The following is an 11,403-nucleotide window of genomic DNA, read 5'->3' on the forward strand; positions in this document are numbered from 1 at the left end:
CAAAACAAACAAAAAAAACAACAAACTGTAATGCAATTTTAAAACGGCATTAACACCTATATCTATGGAAGAACAAATTTTATGATCAATGATAAAGGCGTAATGCCAAAATATAACAATCCTTATTATACTGAGCTCTATTCTTATTCTCTAAGGGTTTTGTCCACTACTTGTTTTCAAAGGTGGCAGAATAACCGCAAATTTTGCAGTCGTTCAAATGTTGTATCACATGAGCTTTCATAAGCATTTAAAGAGTAACTCAACACTAAATCCACTTTTTTTTTTGCTGATAAACTGTAAAAAGTGGTGTCTACAAATGCTGTCTACATCTTCTGGTCATTATTTTGACATTTAAGTGCATGTGCATTCTCCTTCCTTGGTAATCACACAATCACATGAGGTTTATTTAAAAAAAAAAAAAATTTTTTTAAATGGAGCGTATAGCATAGCATAGTGTCTTGGCTGCGCTGCTTTCAGTCGTTTATGGATAATTAAATTTTCATGATCCACTATTCAAGAAAAAAAAATAGGCCAACCAACACAGTTGCTGTTTCAACCTGGAATTAGATTTTTTGGGGGGGCACTTTCAGATTATCATGTAAGAGTGGAACAGTTGCTTGCACAGGAAAAAAAAAAAGGATGTCTGCTGCATCTGCATCAGCATTAGTGAGTATGATGATTTTTCTTGAAAGATTTTATATTGATAAATATTGATTGTAAACGAGTTCAGCAACTGCGATGTTGCAGTGGAGAGGTTGTTTGGAGCTGATATATTGGAAAACATAAAAGTACAGTAACTGTTTCAAGCTTCAATAGTTTTCATCCTACAATACGTAGAGTGCCTCTTATAGTTACGCATACACTAGTATAGCATTTTTGTACATTATTTAGCGACATGATGCTGTTTTTGAGAGAGGGATTAGGTCACTTAACTCATTCACTGCTATTGATGGCTAAAAACGTCAACAATTCATTTGAACTATTTCTATTAGTTTAACATTTTTCCCCTCTTTTGTTCACAATAGTATGAAAAGCTATATATTTTTATTGTATATTTAGAACAGATATGAAATTTGTGATTATTCGTGAGTTAACTAAATCGTAATTAATCGCATGACTTCACTAAATTTTAATCACCTGACACCCCACATTTTTAATAATCTTTTATTTTCTTTTTTTTATTAATTCACTGCCATTGACAGCTATAAATGTCGAAAATTCATTTGAACTATTTCTATTAGATTAACATTTTTTCCACTCTTGTTAACAAGAGTATGAAAACCTAGAACTTTTTTTCATTGTACATTTAGAACAGATATCAAATTTGCGATTAACCGTGAGTTAACTAGTGAAGTCATACAATTAATTACAATTTAAAAAATGTATTGCCTGTCGCCCCTAATTTTTAATAATCTTTTTTTAAAATAAATTTATGGCAGTGAATGAGTTAAATACCCACTCAGCAACAGTTAACATTTTTTTTTCAGATCTTCAGAGTTCTTTTCCGTGAGGTGCTATGTTTTAGTGACCAGTATGAGAGTTTGAGGCCTCGTCCAGACGGAAACAAAGCCGGCTTCGTTCCTCAAACAAATCTCGCACACACAGAAGCATTTCAAGACTTGCGTGTGTCTCAAAGAAGACGCTGAGGACGTTTAACGGCTGTAATGTATATGCCAAGTTTGGAGTGGTGGAAAATTAACACCTGTTCTCAATTTGGACATTTTCATTTAGGGGTGTAATCACTTTTGGTACAGTTTTTATGGAAATAGAAAGTGCCCTCTTTTTTGTGTGGACATTTTTATGTTGATATTTTTTTTAAAGTTGATGCCTTCACATTGCTCTTGGTTTAATTGCCCAAAGTAACAATGTTGACGTGATGCGCGGTGGCAGCAACAACGCACATTGGCTTTCTGTCGTTTCTCGTCAGCATTCTAATCAAGAATGGAACAATTCCACCAGCTAAGTGAAAATGAAAAGACAACGCTCGTTTCAGCACGTCAGCCTTTGCAGTCCAAGATCTTTAGCTGTGCTAATAGCATAGCAACGCATTTAATTACAGCTTCGCGGGCAGCAGAAAATGACAGCGGGAAGACAAAGATGCTTCTTTGTTTCTTGAAGCTCCGGTGACCAAACACATTGAAGCAGTAGGCTTGACAGTAATGACTTGTCTCTTGTCACAAGGCCCCAATAGTCGATGTAGCCGCCTTCCACCTCTGCTGGGCAGCAGCCAAGCTCGGCTGACAAATGTGAACCAGGGTGATTATAGTTTTGGAATTTTTCATTTTAGTTAGTTTTTATTTAGTTTTAAGTTTTGGTTTTTAAAATTAATTAGTTTTAATTAGTTTTCAAGGTGATTCTGTTAGTTTTTATTAGTTTTTGTTATTTTATAAATGTTAGTTTTAGTTTAGTTTTAGTTAGTTTCAGTATTAGTTTTAGGTTTAAAAAAAAAAGTGTATTACTTGTGCGCAATATTTAAAAAAACACCATTGGAGCAACGTCATCTGAAGGTTCTTTTCTATTGGCTGCTGCTAGATGACGTCACTTTTGTGTCCTTATTGTGGTTAATATCAAAATAAATCTACTTAAAATCACATTTAAAATCATCCATAAAGGCTCATGCATTAAATTTATTACCAAAGATTAAAACGAAGGACATTTTTCCTATAATTATAGTTAGTTTCAGTTAGTTTTGTAAACATAAAATGTAGTTTCAGTTTTTTTTTCTCATTTTTATTTCATTAAAGAAATAGTTTTTTTGAATTTCAGTTTTAGTTTTTTCGTTAGTTTTAGTTAACTAAAATGACCTTGATGTGAACACATCGGGAAAAAGCACCAGCTCTTAGTGACTGGTAATGATGATTCCCATCACGAATTACACAGTTGATGAATCCAAAGTATGAAGTAATCACAAATCTGTTGATGCAGTGCATGTGTGTAATAAGTACTCACTTCAAAAGTGGATGTTGCTCAATTTCCCACGGCTGATGTCATTTTGGCCTTGTTAGACAGCAGATTAGTTGGGAATGACTAAACAGCGCCTCTGCTAGTTGCACTCCAGGAGGCTATTTGATCGTTTGGATTTCTTACTTCCCCCATAACAACGCACGTCAATAAAATAAATCAATTCCAGAGCTAAAACTATAAGCCGTCACACAAATCTGAAGAGCTTTACAGGTCATGTTTTAAGTAACATTTACCATTGTTTTTTATCGTCATGTTTACCAGGAAGCAGCAAAGTGCTGTTGACTTGGTTACCAACCTGGCAACAGCACTTTTAGCACTTTTCGCTATACATAAGAGCCAGGACCTACTTATCTTTTCTCCATTCCTCATGTGCATGTACTTTAGTAATGAATATTAGTAAGTCTGCACCCCTTTTGATTCATTGGAAATTTTCTGTCCTTAACCTGAACAGGACCGTTCTGCGCCGTTGAGCAGCGCTCATTTTCTGTAGAGTCCTCTTCAAGTGGGGAACATTTATTAACGTGGCTGTTAAACTGCTGACTGAATGATGGAGCTTCACAATCCAACTCTTCATCATCCTCAAAGCTAGCTGTCTTTTCCCATCGCTGTCCCATTTTGAGAATCAATGTATAAAAAAAGTGTTAAGGGGAGGTGAAATCTGTTACAATGATCTGACATCTCAGTTAGTAGTTACATAACTGTTTAATATGTTTCCCTTCCCCTATCCAGTGAATATAATATTTATGATCACCATCATCAACTAAAAAGTGTCAATTTGAACTAGATGAAGTCAGTAAAATCCTTCTTGAGGACAATAAAATTACTGCTGCCTTCCTGAATCAAGTCTGCATATTTGAGTAAGACGATGGACGAGTCCACTGCATTTCTCATGCAATCGGGGACCATCTGCATTATTATGATAGATTAACCATTTTGATGTGTTTTCAATTATGACTTAACAATAACAACAGCACACCTCAAATATATTACAGTATATATCAGGTTTTTATGAAACGTTTGAAAGCTGCTGAAAATCTTGGGGCCCTAAGCAATCGCTTGTGTATGCCTGCCCTTGCCAGGAAGTTATGACGAAAACGTTTTGTTTGATAAAAAAAAAAAAATTCTAAATTCTTCTAAATTCTAAATTTTATGAGAATGATAGGAGCTGCTTTGATTGGCCGAGAGGCTAGTCTAGTTCACAACGGTGCAAAACTGCTCGTTTCTCATTTACAAAAATAACAAAACAATGGAAAACCGGCCCAATCAGCACCAGACTTGTGCTGGGTATGAATCCAGAGCACCCAGAGTTATTGTTTCCTTTTTATTTTCGCAAAGAGAAAAGATGCATAGTGCAGACACGCAAAATTTTTCTTGTGTAAGTACCACTATCGTTATCTTTGACTTTCATAGGCGACTCATTCGTGCAGTGTACCCAACAGGTTTTTCTCGGATATTTTTGTCCTTCCTGTCACAGTGAGTGTTTCCTTGAGGTCCCCAACCTATGATGGTGCTTACCACGTAAAAAGTTTTCAGACAAACCCAGATATCGGAAACTCATTAGAAAGAGCTTTTGCTCGCTCCAAATCTTTGAACGTTTCTATTTTTCTACCACGGGGAAAGACAAAAAAATAAAAGTGCAGGTTGTCTTGGTAGTGTTGTCAGGGATGTGTCACCACAGCAGTAATGCTCTTGCCGAGTGGGAGGTGAAGGCGAAGTGAGGTGCTAAAACTTGTTCAAGTAATCCTTAATAGGCCCACCAGGACATGGAAGTCGAGGGGATGCAGAATACTTAATAGGAGTTCTGAAGGCATCACAAAACTTTCTGGGAGACCTCAACTAACCTGCATTCCGTCTCACTAAAAAGTCTTGATTTACCTTCCTGGGACCGTCTTTGTGTCCTCAGAAGGAAGACTATAAAGTTTTTTTTTTAAATTCACTAATATGTAGAAACTCGTCTATGCTGTCAAATACTGTACCTGTATCTTTTTTTCAGTCTAACTGCGCCTGTGACTCAACAGCAGATGTTGGGAGAAATGATGATGATGTACCAGCAAAGGGCAAACATTGTCCTGACTTAGCGAACAGTTGGCGCAGAGCGTGACACCAGTCTGCATTCCCCGCCCAGCAATATGTCGCCACCTCGCAGGGACCAACTTCAATCTCACTCCGGCAGACATTCGCACCGTAACCGCATCTGTCACAAATCACCGAGGCTTAAACACTTTTGGAGGGCAAACGAAGGTGCAGAATCAAAGCTTCCTGTCTGTGGCTTTCAAAGCAATTTGCGTTTGCTTTACAGCTAAATTGATGAGTCTTACCTGTCATTCTGCCATCACTGGTAGTCACTCACTGCCCCATTAATAATCATCCTGATTGACTCATGACCTGTATGGATGGATGATTGTTCGAAAACTACCCCCAAAAATCCTAGGTCTGCTACTGTAGACTATTGGTCACCAGCATGGAAGCCCCCAGGGTCAACATGAGCAGCATGCAGTCCTGTTGTACAAGTGTGAACACAAAAGTTTGTTGATGCCAAGGTTATTATAGTTCGCAAAAAAAAAAAAACTGAAACTAAGATTGAGAAAACATTTTTATTATGCCTTATAACAGAAACTACTCCAGATAAAAAAAAAACAAAAAAAACTAATACAACCTCCTGTAACGTGCTCAGTGGTTGCAACTACAGTACTTGGACCAGTGGAGACAGATTTACATGCATAATTTGCATTATATTTTATATTCTTATGTATGACACCCAATAGTAAACAAATCCAGTTTTGGAGAAGAACCAGGTGATACACGTTTCCTTACAGCATGGGTGTCCAAACTCAGTCCTTGAGGGCCGGAGTCCTGCAGGTTTTTGATGTTTTCCTGCTTTAACGAACATGATCGTTATCAGGCTTATGCAGAGCTTTGTGATGCGCTTGAGGTGTGTTCGAGAAGAGAAACATCCAAAACCTGCAGGACTTTGGCCCTCGAGAACAAGTTTGATACTGGCATCCATTGGCCTGCAATGCCCGCAAAGTACATTTTGTTAAGTAATTTTTACTCTGAAAAAGACTATAGTCGGTCCCAATCTATACAAAGTTAACATTATACTTGGAATAGAGTAAAATATTTAAAAAAAACTAAACAAAAAGAAAAACTCAACAGTTGAGGAACAATCACAGAACCTTCAGAACCTATATATAATTTTAAAGGGAATTAAGTGCAGAATTCAATTAGAGCAATATCTCAATTTTGATTTTTTGGGCACCTAAGGACCCTTTTGCCAAAGCCGGTCATATATATATATATATATATATCCCAAATGAACAATTAGTACATTGATTAACTGTTAATTTTCCTCCCCCGCATTTTGACAATGTTGTCGTCTTTTGTTTCTGCATTTGATTTGTGAGTAGGTCTTTATATGTTTGTGAGTTAATACATTTTCTAAAGTAGTATTTTGTTTGGTTTTTGTATTTGTTTTGAGTTTTTATCACACATTTAAAAAAAAACATTTCACACTTGAGAAATAGCCTGTATGAAAAACTAAAACTAACTAAAAAACTAATAAATAAATAAATAAACTAAAACTTTATTTCCTCCCACAAAATAATATAACTTTATTCTGATAATATTCACACTTTTTTTCTTTTTCAGTTTTTTTAAAGTGACATTGTTTTGCTGTTCTCGTAACAATATAACATCGTTGTGGTAAATTGTCAGCATTTTTTTTTTTAAATATTATAGCAGTTGGCTATGTGATATTTATCATAGTGCAAAATAAACATGTGTATCACACAATATAACCCTCAATCATTTATATTGTTATTTCGCTGTGTGGGGAATTGTCACGTCCAAGGTGTAGAGCGTTGACTATGAAGTCATTCTTTGACAGATGAAAATTCACAAACACAAACGCACCAAGAGAGAAGTTTTCGTATTATTGTCCTTTTTTTAACCATGTTTTTGCCGTGTTCTTGTCATGTAAATGTTCCCCAAGTCTGGTTTTGCCCAACATGGCGGCAGGTCGTCTGTCCTCTAGTAAAATGACTCCCCCTGTGGATGCGTCAGGCGTCAGCCATGTTTGCCCGGGACACGGCCGCGGTATTTACGCCCCCCCTGGGGTGGCTGCTTTAATATGTCAAGATAAACGAGGCAGGATTGAGTGTCCCGTGGCACGGGGCATTTTTCACTGCTCCCACTCCCTTCCGCCTCTTTCCCTCGACTCAAGGTCCAGACGCTCTTTTTCTGGCCCGTGACGAAATCTTAACAAGGACGTGCGGTTTTCCCAGCTGATGCTGTTTTTTTTTGTTTTGTTTGTTTCTTCTTCTTCTTCAGCAGGGAAACATTGCAAAGGGCAAAGCAAGGAAAATAGTGGAATAAGGTGCTTGGACAGACAATCAATCTTTCATCAGTGCGGGAAGTGACTTTTCATTAACGGAGTCCACTTGAGTTTCAGCTCCTAATTGCTCAACTGAGCGTCCTTTTGGAATATTAATTATATCTATTAATTATATCATCTCCAGTCAGTTCGCTGCTTTATGTGACCACACTCGATGGTTATTGGTCACCTGAGTGTCCGATTTTGTTCTTTTTCCCTCAAAGCCTTCTTTTGTTACCTATAATAGCTGATAAAAGATGAGGATGGTGATGTCCATTTTTATGCATGAAGGATTCCAACTCTTTGTGATGTGATTCTGTATAGCCTTCATGTTGCAATCTTGATCTGAAAAGGCCTTGGAAGCAAGTTAGTGGAAGAGGAAAATATGCATACAGTTTCCGTTGCTGGTCGATTTTCTTTTTATTTGGATATAAAACAGCGTTTGCCAGTGAGATTAATTATTTGAAACAGTGTTGTGACCAAAATTCTGATGTTGATACCTGCATAAAGTACCTTGACACCAGTATTTAAACAATACCACGGCAAAAATGTAAAACATCAGTAAAAGTAGTGGGATAAAAAGTGACAAAACTTTAAATTATTTGTATTAATTAAAAATATTAGGATAGTCTTCAGAAAAATAACACTTTGAACAGAGAACTGAGAAGTGGTTGAAATGTGTTGATACCTGTCACTATTTAAATGTGATCCAGCCGGACCATTTTTGATGTTGAAGTCCAGTATTTGTCATGTTTGGTTTCTGTTTTTGGTTGTGTGTCTCCCTTGGTCTTGTTGATGGTAATCCTGCCCTTCCTCGTGTCAACCAATCCGTGCCCTCAGCCACTTGTGTCTTCCTCCAGGTGTGTCTTGTTGTGTCGTTAGTGTGTGTGTATATAGTCTCCTGTCTTCCCTCTGTCTGGGTTGGATCATTGTCGCTGTCACCACTGGTGTTTTGTTGTTACTTGGAATTTTGGTCTTTTAAGATCTTTGTTGGTGTTGTTCACCCATTACCCCTGGTAGTGTTTTTGTTAAATAAAGCGTTTTCAGTAATACATCCATCCCTGCCGTGGTTCTCCTGCCTCCCTGCATTTGAGTCCTCCAACCCCACCGTGACAGAATTGGCACGGGTGCCTTGTGCAACACAACACAAATTTGAAATAGTCAATATAATGGCTATATACAGTAAAAACAGTCATAGTTAACAAGTCCAGTTCTACGTTTCAACGTTCATTTAATGTTAAATAATTAGGAGAAATAATTTTATGCATCTAATTTTCATTTAAAAAAAACAACTTTTTTTAGATTCCCTATGTAGAATGAAACCGACCATTAATGTATTAAGATATAATGCATACAAACAGATTAATTAAACACATAGGAAAATACTTTTCAGTTGGACAATTACTTAATTTTATATTTTTATATGTAAAAAGGAGTTTTATGAACTGTAATTTTTGCATTTATTGACATGGTAAATTTGGGCTTTTTTTTTGTCCATAAATAATCTGATAATTTTATAATTTTTTTACGTACAAATAATACCATTAAAAACTAATGTTACCATTTGCTGTCGACTGAAGATGATCACCTGTGCGGAGGAAGTAGGTAGTTCTAGGATTCTCTGTCATTCTCTATGTAGCTTGTTTAGCGATTGGCAGGTAAAGGCCAGCATCAGGCAGATTGAATCCAAAATGGATCTTTAAATATTAACCCATATATTATAAAGGAAATCAATGGCCAACTTGACATGCAGATTTGACTTACGATGTCAACTCAAAACAATTTATGAAGGTGTAAAGATAAAGGTCGGTGGGCTGTGGTGATGGAGGTCAGGGGTGATTTATCTGGAATAAAAATTGACTTTCTGTCTGATTACAGAATGATCCGTTTACATTTACTGCTTAAAATTTTACAACAGCGGGAAGCTGCAAAGATTTGTACGAAAGTCGACAGATGGACAGGTTACTGTGGAGAACAGGGTCGTTTTATAAACGGAAAGGGAACATGTTATCATCTCACTGGGAGTTACAGGGAGTGCATACAGCTATGTAAGGTATATACGTGATTTAGGCACCATTTTGATACCATATTTAAAGAAGACATATTTTGTCATTGAGCTACAAAGTAAAACTATTCCCATGTCTTGTTTTGAAAGCTCTGTTAAAATCGGTTGTTTTTTTGGCAGCGCGGTTCTGACGCATGGAAATTACCCACTGTGTACCCATCTATCGTGGGGTGTGTCAATGTGAATACCATTTTGCATTATCATGGCAACTAGGGGCAGAGGTGTATCAAGTGAAAAATCCAGATTTGACTTTCAAACTAAGAAGCCAAATTATGCTAATCTGTGTTGTCTGGATGTTGCTCTTCTTCCAGGTAAGCCTTGTCATGGGTAGAGAAATTCTGTGATGAGATGGCATTATTGCAAGGAGAAATCGGACTGGCTTGCGTGCGTGTGTACTTTCGTTGCGCCCTGCCCTGCTCCCAAAATCATGCCCACTTGTTTAAAAGTAAAACAAAACCCACTTAGAATACCACCCTCTTCACAACTCTTGTTTCCCACATCCTACAAGCCCCAGAATGTAATACACTTCCAATATCAAAAGTTACCTAATCAGGTCCACATTTTGTAGGGAGTGCATACAGGCACATGCAGGGCATAAACACCACATTGATTTGATTTTGGTCTTACAAACAGCCAGCGTGCTTCTGTCCTTCTTTCCAAATGTCCAACCTGTAACTGCATCGCCTTATTGATGAGGACATTTTAATAGGGAATGCTTTTTTTTTTCTCTCTCCTTTGGTCTCTTGAGGTCTCCCTGATTTGTTGGAATTTAGATGTTTCTGGGGTTGGTGAAGGACTCTGGTTGGTGGCCCGGTGGGTGGTGTCTGGTCGGTGCTGGATTTCACTTTCCTTTCTTTCTTTGATCCTTCCTCGGGTCTCCTGACCACCTCACGACTCTAGCTGGATTCTGAAGTATTCGGTTTAGGTGAACGGTATGGGATTTTTTAATAGGTTTTAGGTGAACTAATGAATACACACACACTCACACGCACGCATACACGCACATACACATACTCACCCACATACAAAAAAAATAAAAAATAATAAAAAATAAAAAAGAGAGAGCAATGATGATGACATGTCAAATCGGTAAAATTACCGAATGAGCAATACTGAGTTCTCCAGAAAAAGCTAATAGGGAATGCTAACGTGAGACAGTTACACATTATCTTCCCATTGTGTTCGGAAAAGTTACAAATCTCCAACGACCAATCCATGGACATCGCTATTTAGTTCCCCACTTACACATGCAGTTTTACAAATAAAGCCTCTGTCAAATAGATGCTTTAACCAAGAAGGTTAGAACATTAATGGTCTAAAATTGATGCTAATTAGAGGTCAATTCACTGCTATTGCACTCATCTGTACTGCAGTGTTGTGTAAAAAAAAAATCAATTGTGTTAAGTGAAGTGGGGTCAAACTCAGGAGGAGGGCAGACTGTCGTTTTACACCCCCACTCCTCCCCAAAAATCGCTGTTGACTGTTCAAATCCGCCCAGCGGAAGTGCCCAAGAAACCAGAGCCGCAGTCCACATGGTCCAATTCAACTGAACTTGATAGATTAAAAAACAAAAAAAAACACCCACTCTGCATCCCACATAAGCTTCACTCAAGGCCAATTTTCCCACACTTCCAGCGGAATTGGAGCAGCTAAAGGATTGGATTTGGGAGAACTCTTTGAGCTACTGGATGCTTTCATTTTGGGAGAGAGGGGCTTGTCTTTGGACCAGTGGGGGGTGGTGGGAATTATACAATAGTTTTTGCCAGACTTCTGGTTGAAGAAGAGATTTTTGTGTACTAAAAATAGACTTTCCGTTTTTTCTGCTTATGCTTCCCGTCAAAAACACACTCCAAAAAGATGTAATAGTTGAACTCAGGCACCAGTGCAGGGAGGCGAGGGTGTAAGACAGCACGTTACGTCTTCATCTCCCCGTCATGCATCAGCGTGTATGTTGCTGAAAAGGGCGGGATGCTGATTCACTCTGGCAGAAATAGACCAAGCA

The 11,403-nt window shown here is 37.7% G+C and overlaps 1 long non-coding RNA gene across 1 annotated transcript; it reads right to left on the minus strand.

Annotated features, from left to right (window-relative positions):
* Nucleotides 1-4,631: 4,631 nt before the first annotated feature.
* LOC144060039 (uncharacterized) lies at nt 4,632-8,129 on the minus strand. The gene is made up of 3 exons (XR_013295835.1): nt 8,025-8,129; nt 5,283-5,463; nt 4,632-5,158 (listed from the first exon to the last, which is right to left on the minus strand). It is a non-coding gene; the product is annotated as an uncharacterized LOC144060039 (long non-coding RNA).
* Nucleotides 8,130-11,403: the final 3,274 nt, after the last annotated feature.

Source organism: Vanacampus margaritifer, chromosome 11, assembly GCF_051991255.1.
Source record: "Vanacampus margaritifer isolate UIUO_Vmar chromosome 11, RoL_Vmar_1.0, whole genome shotgun sequence".
Taxonomy (NCBI): domain Eukaryota; kingdom Metazoa; phylum Chordata; class Actinopteri; order Syngnathiformes; family Syngnathidae; genus Vanacampus; species Vanacampus margaritifer.